The following is a 14,405-nucleotide window of genomic DNA, read 5'->3' on the forward strand; positions in this document are numbered from 1 at the left end:
TCATTTCGGTTCAAAGAGACCCTCAGGATCATTGAGTCCAACCACCTAATCTTCATACCAAACAGGGGTGAAATTAAGAGGGAAAGTGTTCACTCTCACCCTCTTCTTCCAGTTTTTCTTTTTTCTTCTTATTTCCAAACACCATTTTTGTAGTTCCTCTGAGCAGCCTCAGCAAGCTCAACCAGCATATTTTCAGGGCAATCAGAGCTGATCCTTCATCCCCTCTGACCGTCTTTCCCAGCACTGCTGGAGCAGCTTCACCTTTCGTGCCATGCCTCCCTTCTGGGATGAGCTGCTCTTTGGGTTGGCAGGACCTCCTGTCACAGAAGCAATATCACCACCAAAACTGTTAATCCTGGTTCTGCCACACATAGGAGCACATGAGGCTGTAACTAGAGGTGGGCAGGAAAAACAAGGTTAATTTATTAGGAAGTTCCAGCTAAAGGGTAGATATCACTCAACTGGATAATTACAACAATTCCTTCTGGCTTTCGAATTACAGGGAGTGAAAGAGCATTATTTTGAAGAGGCTGTGTCCGACAGCACTGTGAGAAGCACATGATGATGATACAGATAAATGTATCTGGAAGTGGCCTTTTGCTTTACTTGGTTCTGGCTGTACCGCAATATATATCACCTAGTTCTACCTTAAACCTTGAAGTTTTCTTCCTTCTGCTTGGCATGTGCAGCAGTTTCCCTTGAATTTTCCACTCATTTTCTCCTCGTCTGTGAGTCAGCATGTGCTGGAGCTGTGGTTGCTGGAGGTTCCAACCACTGGAAACCCCAAGGTACATTTTGCCCTCAGCCTAATGCCATGCTTGGGCTCCAACATGCCACAGGGCAGAGTCATTATGCAAGTGATGCCCGTGAGACCTGCTGTCATTAATTGAGACCCTCACATAGGACCTTTGTAATTAGGGAATGAACAGAGGCAATGAGTCATTATATTAAATACTGTGGGAGTCTTAGGAAAGGATGTTTTCTGTAACTCATGGAAATAACACGCGACCTTTGACATGACCATTTTTTTTTAATTGTTAACAGATGTCATTGCAGTCAAGGGAAGCAGGATACCATATTGCCACTGTTTTAAGAGAGTCACTTAATTAAGTCCATGCCTTTGATGCCATATATTTAGAGCCTTCGGGAAAGTCAGTCAGCTACAAAGTAGTCTTCAGATATCTCAGATGCTTGCAAGTTTGCCCAGTAATGAGGCTGAGAGCATATCTCAGACACACACACACAGAGGACACCAACATGGGCTGCCACAAACAGCACGGCCTTCGCCAGCATCCCCACAAACACCAACAGCACCCACACACAAGCACCGATAGCTCAGCCCCCTCCCTCCTCTCCAGCTTGTCAGGAATGAAGCCTGCTGGTGAGAACACACATGCCTTCTCTCTCCATGTTCACAAGCACGTCCATGTTCCCAGATCCCTCAGATGACAGCACAGCCGCCGAGTACACCCAACGACCATGCCTGAACTGCCCCCCTGACCCCATACAACAGGTCTCTTCCTACCCACTGGCTCATCCAGCTTGATTGTCACCAGCAACACAGATGCACACAGCCATATGCTCATCTCACAGGCACCCCTCACCCACCAGCCCCTTAAATGTCAGCACAAGCTCTCAGTCCACCTCACATCCACACCCAGACCCCAGGACTCTCACCCAGGTCTCCTCCAGCTAGTCCAGTTCAAAATTTGCCAGCAAACATATGCACGCATGCACAAGGGATTAAATTCACTTGGCAAGCATTAGCACACCCAGGATTTTCCAGTTGTTGGAATTTAGGCCATTCAGTCTGAAGCCAGGAGTTCTTGTCAGTCCAGCCTTCCTGGATCTGAGTTTCTACAACACCGTTCCATGTGTCTCCATAAGGCATGTGTCTGAGCTCCAACCCATATTTTTGGCTCATCCCAAAAACACCACTCACATTCATTCAGTTGGCTGAATCACCCTCTCAACTCCAGCAACTGTACTGATTGTAACAGGAGTTTAGACACCTTCCCTACACCAGTGCTAAATCACACCCCTAAGCCAAGGTGAGATATACTTGCAGCTCATCATTGTGCAGTGAAGAGCTTACACTTTTTACTGCATTTCCTAGGTAACCACAGAATTGATTTCCAAGCAAATTCTGAAGGTTGTAGAAGAAACAAAGGATGAGGGTTACACTTACCAGCAAGGGTAACGTTGTCTTAGTTGGCTTCTTACAGGAGGAAATGTAACTTGCTCTATGTAAAAACTGGACTCAAGAGAGATATGAGGGGTCTTGGTTTAAATGCATTCATAATCCATTATGGCATGTCAGGTTCTCTTCCAGGGGATGCTGATGGGCATTTGAAAGAAGTTTCTTTCCACATACGTACAGCACATGTACAGAGTTTCAAGCAGTGCTGTGATTTAGTTGGGAACAAACACAGACAAATACTGAGATATTCAGCCCTTCACTACCTCTCATTGATGCACCCTGCCTTGGAAAGAATATGTAAATTGTTTCGGTACTGAAGCAATTTCTCCTCTCAAAGGGTTTGTCCCAACAGAAGGAAGAAAGATATTTGAAGATGCAGACACACAATTGGAGTTCTCTTTTTTTTTTTTTAAATACCCAGGGTCCTTTTTTCTGTGATAATACAAAGCTTGTCAAAGGTGACAAGAAAGTACTGTAGGATTCCTGTCGATTATGGTAACTATTAAGCATAAACTAACTGTCACAGATGAGATTTTTCTTTCCAGCAGTGTGGAAGGGAGAAAAACGTTTCATTAAAATGCAGTTATTTTAATATATTCTTTTGGAAAGAGATGTGGATTACTTGATTATAGGGAGAGGGCACAGAGGTGACTTTCAGGATCTGAACATTTTGCTTCTTGTGGCAAAGTGTTTTATCTGCTTCAGGGAATTTGGAAATAAAGAAAAGCTTCACGGCCACAAGAGGGTGTAAAATTACCCAGCACAAAGAGCAGGTTTTGTGCACTTCAACCTTTCTGCTACACAAATCACCAGGAGGGTAGTGAAAATTATACTCTTTTTCTTGGCAGTAAATCTCCATCTGAAAGAACTTTTTCATGGATGAGTTTTATTTGGACTGCATAATGACAGAAAACTCAAAGTGGAGATTCTGCAAGCTTTGCTTGGATGGAAAGGTAAATTTTTAAGGAATTGTGAAGATTCCCATGGAGAGAAGTTAAAAAACAATACTCTTTTTGAATGTTTGTTCTTGTTTTTGTTTTTAAAAAACATCCTTGACAAAATGAACAAAGCTATGGGCCACAGGTGTAGGCAATTTGATACATATTGTAACATTATACTACACTTGATAGTCTCTGTAAATATTTATTAGTATGCAGTAATAATACTTTCACATCTCCCCAAATACTCCAAGCCATCTAGACAGTTTCTTTCTGATTTTTCAGAGACTGCCATGCATGCAAGTTATTGAACATTTTGTTCTAACTCTTCTTTCTTCATTTCTGACTTGACTATTTTCTCCTTTGAAATCTTCATTTTATTTAGCATTTGGTGACAATCAATGTTTGTTGTTTTTTTTTACAAAGTTAGAAGCCAAAATGACTTCACCTGTCTTTTGCACCATTGGTTATTTCCTGTTCTTCCCAGCTCAGCATGCTGACACGCTTCCATTGCCACCCTTTTAGTGCAGGTGAAGAAGCTTCTCTCCTGGTCTTTTATGACCCTACAGGTCCCTAGATCCACTTCACATCTTAGCCCTTCTGATTTTATCCCTTCATGTTATGTCCTTACATAGATCTCAAATAATTCTCCTTTCCACAAATTAGAAGTGAATTATCATCCTTCCCCTTAAACGTTACTCTGTGCTGACCACATGGGAGCAGGAAGGACTGCCTGATGTCAAACAGCAACTCCCACAAGCTCCAGTCTTCTGTGGGTCATTTCTCATTAGCAAAATGGGAGTGGAAAGTACGACTTTTCCTCTACTCTGAGTGTTGGGGTTTTTTTGTTTTATTTGTTTTTTGAGGGGGGCTTTTCTTGTTTGTTTGGTTGGGTTTTTTTCTAGAGCTTGAGCTCCCTATGACATGGGAGGCCTAGCTGTGTGACAAGGCAATAGCCAGCGTAACAGTCAATCTGGTCTGCAGCGTGCTGACAGCAACACAATAATTGTAAATTCTAAATCATAACGTATTTGTTGTATTTGAGAAACAGTTTCAAAATGCCAAAGCTAATATTATTCCTTTCCCATTATAATCAGTAGAAAAACATATCAGAGTCCTATGACAGTATGTTTCTGTCAACAGTTCTCACTCTTCCTTAGACACTGCAGATATCTAACTTGTCTAAGCAACCAAATATTCAGAGGTTCAAACACCATGAATAGTTGCTAACTTCAAGACCAGCTTGTTCAAATCCAAAAGATTCTTTCCCATCTCCAATCTCTGTCTACACATCTTTGGATTCCCTGTTTTAAATAATAATCCATAATGAATCTGTCTTTGTAAGGATCACCCCCTTCTTTAAGACTAGTTGTTGCATTGGCCATTCATGGCTGCTAGAGAAAAACACAATCAGCTTCTGGGCAATACAAACAATGAACTGGGAGTAGGTCTTCAGATATAGGGAGACAAGGGATCTACATCTGAGCAAGAAGGATTTTGCCAGAAGCTCATTAGCTTTACTACACGAGAGATCTCTCCAGCTTCAAAGAGAGAGAGAATGAATCCCACCAGTAACTGCCAGTGGAGACTAGGAATCAGTGGGAGAGTCAGACCTTCATCTCTCCAAACAAAATACAACTCTGAATTAATTAATTTCTTTAATCAAATAATTGAAAAGAATAGAAATTTTCTGCCGGGCATGCTGTCAAACTGACAAAGTGACTCAGCAAGCCAAATAACTTGTCTGTAATGTGATTATATTTGGGGATTTAGGTTGGGGTTTAGACATGTTCGGTCGGGAGATTATGATCTGGTGGCAATTACAGAGACATGGTGGGACAGTTCACATGACTGGAATGTGGTCATGGATGGCTATGCCCTTTTCAGGAAAGACAGGCCAGCCAGGCGTGGTGGTGGAGTTGCTCTTTATGTGAGAGAGCAACTACAATGTATTGAGTGTTGTTCAGGCACGGATGAGGAGCGAGTTGAGAGTCTGTGGGTGGGTGAGAATTAAGGGGCAGGCTGGCAGGGGTGATACTATTGTGGGTGTCTATTACTGGCCACCAGATCAGGCTGAGGAAGTTGATGCGGCCTTCTACAGACAGCTGTGAGCAGCCTCGCAATCACAGGCCCTGTTTGTGGTGGGGGATTTTAACTTCCCTGATGTTTGTTGGAGGGACTACTCAGCCAGCCAGCCACAGTCCAGGAGGTTCCTCCAGTGCTTTGATGATAACTTTCTGATGCAAAGGGTGGAGGAGCCAACTAGGAGAGGTGCACTGCTGGACCTCATCCTCACTAACAAGGAGGGTCTGTTTGAAGCGATAAAGGTTGAGGGCTGCCTTGGTTGCAGCGACCATGAGATGGTGGAGTTCAGGATCACATGTGGCAGGAATAGAACACCAAGCACAATCACAACCCTGGACTTCAGTAGGGGCAACGTTGGCTTTTTGATACTGATATATTCATCAATGACTTGGATGAGGGAATAGAGTGCACTGTCAGCAAGTTTGCTGATGACACCAAGATGGGAGGAGTGGCTGACATGCCAGAAGGCTGTGCTGCCATCCAGCGGGACCTGGACAGGCTGGAGAGTTGGGCACGGAAAAATTTAATGAGATATAACAAGGGCAAGTGTAGAGTATTGCATCTGGGCAGGAACAACCCCAGGTTCCAGTATAAGTTGGGGAATGACCTATTAGAGAGCAGTGTAGGGGAAAGGGACCTGGGGGTTGTGGGGGACAACAGGATGACCATGAGCCAGCACTGTGCCCTTGTGGCCAGGAAGGCCAATGGCATCCTGGGGTGTATTAGAACAGGGGTGGTTAGTAGATCGAGAGAGGTTCTCCTTCCCCTCTACTCCGCCCTGGTGAGACCACATCTGGAATATTGTGTCCAGTTCTGGGCCCCTCAGTTCAGGAAGGACAGGGAACTGCTGGAGAGTCCAGCGCAGGGCAACAAAGATGATTAAGGGAATGGAGCATCTCCCTTATGAGGAAAGGCTGAGGGAGCTGGGGCTCTTTAGCTTGGAGAAGACTGAGGGGTGACCTTATTAATGTTTACAAATATATAAAGGGTGAGTGTCAGGAGGATGAAGCCAGGCTCTTCTCGGTGGCAACCAATGACAGGACAAGGGGCAATGGATACAAACTGGAACACAAGAGATTCCACTTAAATTTGAGAAGAAACTTCTTCACAGTGAGGGTGACAGACACTGGAACAGGCTGCCCAGGGGGGTTGTGGAGTCTCCTACTCTGGAGACATTCAAGACCTGCCTGGACACATTCCTGTGTAACCTCATCTGGGTGTTCCTGCTCTGGCAGGGGGATTGGACTGGATGATCTTTTGAGGTGCCTTCCAATCCCTGACATTCTGTGATTCTGTGATATTGTTAAAGACTGAACTGAAATAACAGATTAAACACAAAGTCATCGGGCCTGCAGTTTTAAAAGGTCCTGCTGTCTGTCATTAAACAAGCAGGAACTTGGTGCCAGAAATAATTGCCTGCTGTGTCACCACACTAGGGCTTCGTGAGTAAATAGCCCTAATAAGCTTATCTAGGTGTGGAACACACTCCCTTAGAAGGCGAGGATGACCATGTTTAGATCTCTCCCCAAGACTGAGGTCTTCTGGCATAATGTTTTTGCTTTAGAAAATGACCACACATCTCATCTCCAATAAACAGACCCTGTCCCCAAGACCCCCACCCCACTAGGAAAGTCAACAGCACATGTCTCCACGGTCTCCCAGCATCAGGCAGTGCCAGTCTACTTAACTACAAGGAATTCACATACAGAGATGCTAAGCACAATACCACACAGGGAGAAGCGTTCTTGCTGCCACCCTCACACTAGCAGCTGTACTGCAGCCAACATCTTACATGGAAAAAAAATGCTATGAAAACAGAATAGCCAGAAATCTGCTATGAGTCTAAAACACATTAACCAGATGTTGTACAGAGATGACTTTGTTACTCAAGTAATGCATATAGGCTAATTTAAGAAAATGAAATGTTACAATTTTATTGCCCTGAATAATAATGCAGCCATAGGTGGAAACCACCACAGGACTGGTAACAACACAACTGAGGAATCACCTGATCATAAAACCGAAGGAAACTCTATGAGCGGTGGAGAAATGAAGATTTCTTTAACAAAAGCATTTCTTAATAAAAGTTATGTTGTTATTACCAAAATACTTGAAATGGGGTGGTCTTTCACGTGGTGGACCTTAAACTACAGTTTTCCATTTAAAAAGGTATTCACTGCTGGATGTTTAAGGTTGCTAGCAATTTTTTTCCCCAAAATAATCATATTGAATTTGTAAAACTGATTCCTGGATTATTTCTTCACTTTCCTGTGAAACACCAGAGCAATGCTACAGGAAGTGATGGGATGTTCTGTGTCTACCAGTGACACTGGAAATCCTTACAGGTGCTTTTTTTCTCCCACAGTCACAGCCAGCTGTTGCCTGACTTCTTACCTCTTTGTATCACAAGTCATACTCTATTCCCAAGCATCAGTTCCCTATACTTAAAAAAGAAAAAAAACCTACTTAAGCCACTTTTATTTTTGCTTGTTTCCTGTAAAATTGCAATTGTTTATAGCCTTTCTGGATCTCAACATTTTCTCAAAACCTGCAGATCCCATCGCTGCAGAGCCCAGGGCAGGGTGTGCTGCTCCAGCTCAGGCACTGCCACCACATGTCACAGACATTCATTTATGCCAGAGCAACACATACTAAGCAAATGAAGGAAGCTGCACATATTGACAGCGTTACCAGTCTGGGTTACAACAGGCCATGTATTAGCAACATGGTCGTGTTTTGCTCATCTTTCAGCATCTTGCTTCCAACCCCTCTGAGTTTTTGCAGAGGGGAAAAAAAAGTACCAACAACAAAAACTACCAACCACAAAACTCCCTCTTTTTCAGAAAGTCCCAAGTGTCCTCGAATGCAAACATGTTCTATACTAATTTCAATCTGTTTCTGCTTTTTGTGCTTCTCCCTGTAGGGCCCTTACAGACTAAGGTTGCAGGTCCCAGTGAGAATGCAGAGGAAGCCACTGATGCCTGGTCTCTAACCCAAATGAAGGCAGGATTATGCTACCAGATGGCCGAATACCTCACAAACTAGTCCCTTCAGAAGAAACTCCTACCGTTCTTATATTTTCATATATCCAATACCTTAGAAATAAGTATTACTGTTTAAATCACAGCAGTTCACTGAAACCATATATGATGAAGAGGCTCCAGGACAGACAGGAGAAGTGAGCATCCTCACTGCACAGCAAACTCGTGTCCTATGAACGCTGCCCAACTCCTCTGGGGATCGAGGGCAAGAAAACGGTGAATTGGAGTCCTCACAGCCCGCTTCCATGTCCTCTCTTTCTACCATTAAAAGACAATCTAAGCTTTCTAGCACTGCTGTTTTGTTAGGCAAGGACTCATTAACCTTTTTAAAGTTAATTATTTAATATGCCAGAATCATATTACTGTTCTCATCTACCTGTATTCCTGTTTGATTTGTATAAAAATGTACTAAGGAAGACAACCACACCATTTAACTGCAAGACCGAGTTGGTTTTCATTAGTGGAGAGGAAGGCAACAAAATTATCCCAGACAGCAGCTCCCACCAAGATTTGATTCGGAAGCTTTGCACAGAAGCTAAAAACATAAGTCTGTGCAGTCATAAATCATTTAAAACAGTGCTTGTGGACAAGGAACACTTCGAGGAGGATGTGACCAACTGAAGCAAGTGGGATCTCTGGGGTGCACAAAGAGCTGGAATCCAAGAGGACCTTCTGGGCCCTCCCAGCAACCCAAAGCCCATGTGCTGGGTTGGGGTGAGGGATGCACCGAGGCCTGGGGGCAAATTCCCCTGGTCCAAGGGGACAGCGGTGTCACGGCTGTCAGAGGGAGCTATGTTGGTCACAGCCTTCAGACATATGGACTTAATGTCTATGAAGAGCTGTGAAGATGAAAGTCCTGAGGATTAGGATTTCCTTGGAGGGTTTCACTCTTTTCTTTCAGTTTTAAATGAAGTTTTTTAAAGGTTTCATATTCAGCAGGAAATAAAAATGCTATTTATCCACACAGTCTTCCAGACAGCTATATAGAGAGACAAGAATTACTCATACAGATGTGAGGTCAATTCCATATCATCTGTTTCTGTAGTGATACTGGCCAAAATATTTTTGCTCTGAAAATAGCCCAAAAGCTTTCCACTAAAGACTATGCATCAGGAAAAGTGGAGAGCTGGTTCACAGAAACCTCTCAAGAAGCATGTGATGTTTGTAAAAAGAAATAATACCTAAATTTTCTGTCTATTCTCTGCCTTCAACAGCATGTTAAGTTGTTTAGGGCTTTTAGAATCCCCAGTCTATGTCAGAATTACAGATAACGTTTTCCCCAGAGTTCTCAGGAACAGCCAGCAGTATATACTTTTAGATTCAAACAACCTGTTTGGAAATCACTGCAAATCTCAAAACTTCTGTTGAGTCATGGTTGTCTCACCATCTGCTGATAGCAAAGGCCAAGGAAAGAAGGTAATTGGCCCCGACAGAAATATGGGCCAAACTAGGACCCTAGGATCTGTTTTACATGGACAGTCACTTTCCACTCACTCCAAATGCAGTTGGATAAAAATACTAAATATGGGATTACTCCATTATTTTCCAACTCATAATAAGCAAGGAGATCGAACTGCTGAGAACAACAGCCACGAAATTTAATCCAATAAGTTGTTTCAATAAAGCTGAGCCATTTCACTGAAATATATTGATTTTGACCAAGATTTCTTTGCTGACAGACTAAGATTCAGTGCTCTGATCACTTCTGATTAGAGAGAAGAAAACTCAAGCAAAAGAAACCTTGGATTTCTGACTGTAAAAATCACTATTCAACACAGAATTCACCATTATTTGATTCTATGAGTACCACCTGCAGTGTGTAAAAGATATTTCTTCCCATTTCATGAATATTCATGAATAGCAACAGAGGGAAAAAGAAGAACTGTTACTATGCAGCAAAAGGGCACTTGCTTAAGTCTGAGATAGATAATCCAGTGCATCCTAAACCTGCTGAGAGGTAATGACAGTCTTTAAATGGAGAAAACCAGCTCAGGAATCAGAGATATGCGTGCAAAAAATGTATGTATCTATATCATGTTTGGCTGGGATGGAGTTAATTTTCTTCACAGCAGCTCATACGGTGCTGTGTTTTAGATATGGGACCAAAACAGTGCTGATAACACACTAACATTTGCACAGCACCAAGGCCTTCTGCTGTTTCTCCCTCTGCCCCTCCAGTGAATAGAAGCTGGGAGGGGACACAGCCAGGCAGATGACCCAAAAAGGAACGGTATTACAGGAATGTGTGATTTTCAACCCAATTTTTCCCCATGATGACACAGAATATAATCCTAGAGTTCATTTCAACCTCACCTTTCCCAGATGATACCACTTTCTGACTTTCTAAACCCACCCTTCCTGTTGTTTTTGCTACTTGTGATGCCCACAGCCTCTACATCCACAGCAAGAATAATGGTATCAGAAGCTGCAGCAAATCCATCAGCAACAATAAAAGTGACAGCAGGGAAACAGCTTAGCCAGTGTACACAAACACTGCAGGGTTCACACGGACATGGCATCAATTTCCAGTTGCCACAATACAGTATGCTGCTTCACCCAAAACTAAGAGCAGAAGTAGAATTCAAAATTATGTCAGCGAAATGGAAAAAAAATATCTACAGCATAAGTGTCAGAATTAAAAGGGACAGCTGGGCAGTTATGCAAGATTGGTCACCGAGCAGATTATAATGTTTAAAACTACAAAGTCATCAACTTCTACAATGATAGATAATTATTTTCCAAATATTTCCCTGCGACAGTCCTGCAGTTACATTATTAGCTTTAAAATCTGAGACCCGAGGAAGGTTTAAATCTTCTTTTGGAACCAAATTCCAGTGGTTCTTAACCTAGGGGTAAAATTTACACCAACTTCTCTCTAAAGGGTGTATCAGCATGACTTTCTTGAAGGAAATATGCTACCCTTCCTTACCACTTTTAACAACAGAAACCCAACATTTTAAAAGTAATGTTATCACACAGTGACATCAATATGCACATGATAATTACGATGTTAGCAAGCCTGGATTTCTAAAGTCTGTTCCTTCACACTGGATTAGGTTGTCTTGATTTATGAGGGGTAGAAGCGGTACTTTTAGCTACAATATTTAGGATCTTGCTTCAAAACCAGCTCAGATTAACCTAAGAGTATAGCAGCCTGTGTGCCCACATCTTTTCATCCTGCAGTAGAGCTGGAATCAGAAAGAGAAAACATGCTTTAATGATAAAAATACATATGAAGATAGGAAATTATGAAGAAATTTTGACTGAGGACAGATCCCTTAAGTGACCCATTAAAATGTTTCTTCTTTCATAGACTGCGAGAGATTTGAGATCTCTTGCCATTAGAATGTAATTATTTATTTATTCTACCATGTTATTTTTCCAATTAGAATTTGTAGGAAATTTAAAACAAGTTGGTTGAACTCAATATGTAAAATCCCACTAAATCACATTTGACTATGACTCTGGGAATAACTCATCATTTGGATTCATGAACAAACTGCAAAAAAATCAGCCCAAACAGACCTAAGCCTGAATGTTGCTATATTGATTTTCTAGCAAAGCAACAAAAATCCACATTGTTCTCTTTTGGGTATTTTAACAAGTACAAAGAAACAATCCATCACTGTTACACCAGAACTGCACTAAATGCAGCATCTCACATTCTCATTCCAAAGGAAAACACAAAAGAAGGGAAAAGCAAGTGGAATAGGGACATAAATGAGAAGTACTTATCTGGAAAAATAGCAGTAATTAGCGGAAAGCCTTGCTTTCCATTTCTGCTGGGTTTACCTCCGCTTATATCAACCTTATTTTATAGGGTGTTTCAAAAAGATGAAGCCAATTTGAAATCACTACTGCTTTGAAACTTTGAAACATCTTTCCTAAATGCCCTGTACATTACGTCAGTTTCCATCAACGGATGACTTGAGGCAATCACCTCCACATCAGCCAACCACTGGTTATGGATAAGAATAATGATGCCATGGCAGCTTTTGCACTTCATTTTGCAGCTAACGGTGTGATACAAATTCTTGTTGCTTTCTTTCCATTTGACCAAAAATAACCTCAAAACGTGGGTTCCTGATATGAAGGCAAAGGCCTCATGCTTCAGGCAGCTTTTTCCAGCAAGCATGTGGGCCCAGGGAACACCAGGGTGAGAAAAAGCCAAGAAGAAAGTGAACATCTCACAGGAGCCTGTTTAGCTCTTTTTCCCCAAGACAGACCCAGGCTGGGAATCTTCAAGGTTTCAAGGCCTGAGGCAGATGATCTGCTTGACTACAGCATCCATCCTGGTTCCCTCTAGAGAACCTCATGGCAAACATAACTTAATAAAAAGCTCTGGATCCCGAGCTCCAGCACATATTATACACAAGAATCTTTCTGTGTGATAGGGTAGGACTCGACTACGTTCTAACACCTGTTAAATTACACACACTGACTCACTTCAAGGGAGAAGCCACTTTACCTCCCTGCTTACACCAAAGAGTACATAGGAGCACATTTATAGCAATGTAAAAAAATCCAGCTTCTGACCCCTGTTCTCCCTGAGGACACCTGAATTTACATTTTCCACCTCTCAGTGCCAAAGAATGTAGATAACGGGTATTCTTCTGGATGAAGATATTTTAATATTTATACGAGTAAAGACGGAAGTTCAAGTGTACTATGCCTTCCATTTAAGTGCCCTAAAAAGCTGTGTTCACTCTCATGGCCTTATGAATATTTAAAGATACTTACAAAGAGGAACAGCTTAACCTGAAGATATGCTCATCTAGTCTGTGACCAAGCACAACACGATACTATTCTCAGTGTATGTGGTAAGCACAGTCCCCATTCTGAAAACTTCTGTTAGGGCAAGACACATTCTCCTGTATCGGCAGCTTGAGATTGTTACCCTTACTCCATATTTCAGAGTCCTTTCCGGTCCAAAGAATATCAGTAGTTTTGCCCAAACCAGAACAATAAAATATGCACACACCATGAGTCGGAGAGACAGACTTTTCTACAAGTTAGATATCATTTGTGAAACACAGCACTTCCCTTGAGGAACATGAATTTTGAGAGAAATTATATTTAGAAAAATTGCATCTTCAACACAGTATTGGATAAAAAAATTCTTCGTGGCCTTAAAAGACACACTCACCTCTGCTGCTTCTGGGTATCCTCCAGGGGGGCACGTGAGACCAGGGGCAACTTTTGCTTTCAGATAAAACCACTTTTAGTCATGCTTTACACCACCACGACTGCACTTTACCTACATTTGCTTCAGTGTTACCACATTCTCAGCAACTCCAAGCAGCAACTCTTTCATGTCCTATTTGCTCTGTAATCTCCCCAGTAGAGTAAGGATGATCAAAACTTACTGGAGAACAGTAGAACTGGCTCTTTTATCCGTGGCTTGCTGGTGAAAAATAGTATGAATCAGACATAAAAATTACTAAAACTAGTGTGACAGCTTACTTTTAAGGTATTTCTCTTGCAGTGACACAAAGATCCTACAGAAAATGATTCACAACAGAGAAGACTTTGCCAAAATGGGAGGAAAAAAATAAAAGGTACTAACTCTTTAGGAAATTTGCAAAAGACCACCAAGGGAGTAGAAATGAACACTTATTCAACCCAGTAATATTTAGTGACTCTTTTCTCAACCTGAGCGGTTCACAACAGTTAAGAGAGCTGTACAGGGCAATGGTGGGTGGGAAAGGAGTGGGAAGCATGTTGGGAGACCTGCAGGATGCCTTGACTTCTCCTGTGCTAAGGGCCCCCATTTGCCCTTTGGAGCCATTCCGTGTGGCACCTTCTGTTCACAAGCCAGTCAGCTCTCTGTCCCTCACCTGCTGCGAGGATGCTGTGGCAACATTTCCATCCCTGTCCTTCTGTCCTTGTCCTGTTCTCCCAGCTCTGCACCTGTGAAGCCTGAGCCTGCTACGGCAGGTTTCCCATGGAAAGGGATTGACACTGATGTGAGAATTTCCCTTTCCCTCCCCCACACTCTCCCACCCCCATTTTGTAAATTTTACACAAAAGGAAAAAACAAAACCTAGTGCATAACAGAGCAGTCCTTTAAACAGTGGACAGGCAGTTCTCAGTGACTTCCATGCACGGAGCTTAACAATCAGTTACGGTGCAGCTCTTGCC

Source organism: Columba livia, chromosome 1 (genome assembly GCF_036013475.1).
Source record: "Columba livia isolate bColLiv1 breed racing homer chromosome 1, bColLiv1.pat.W.v2, whole genome shotgun sequence".
Lineage (NCBI taxonomy): Eukaryota > Metazoa > Chordata > Aves > Columbiformes > Columbidae > Columba > Columba livia.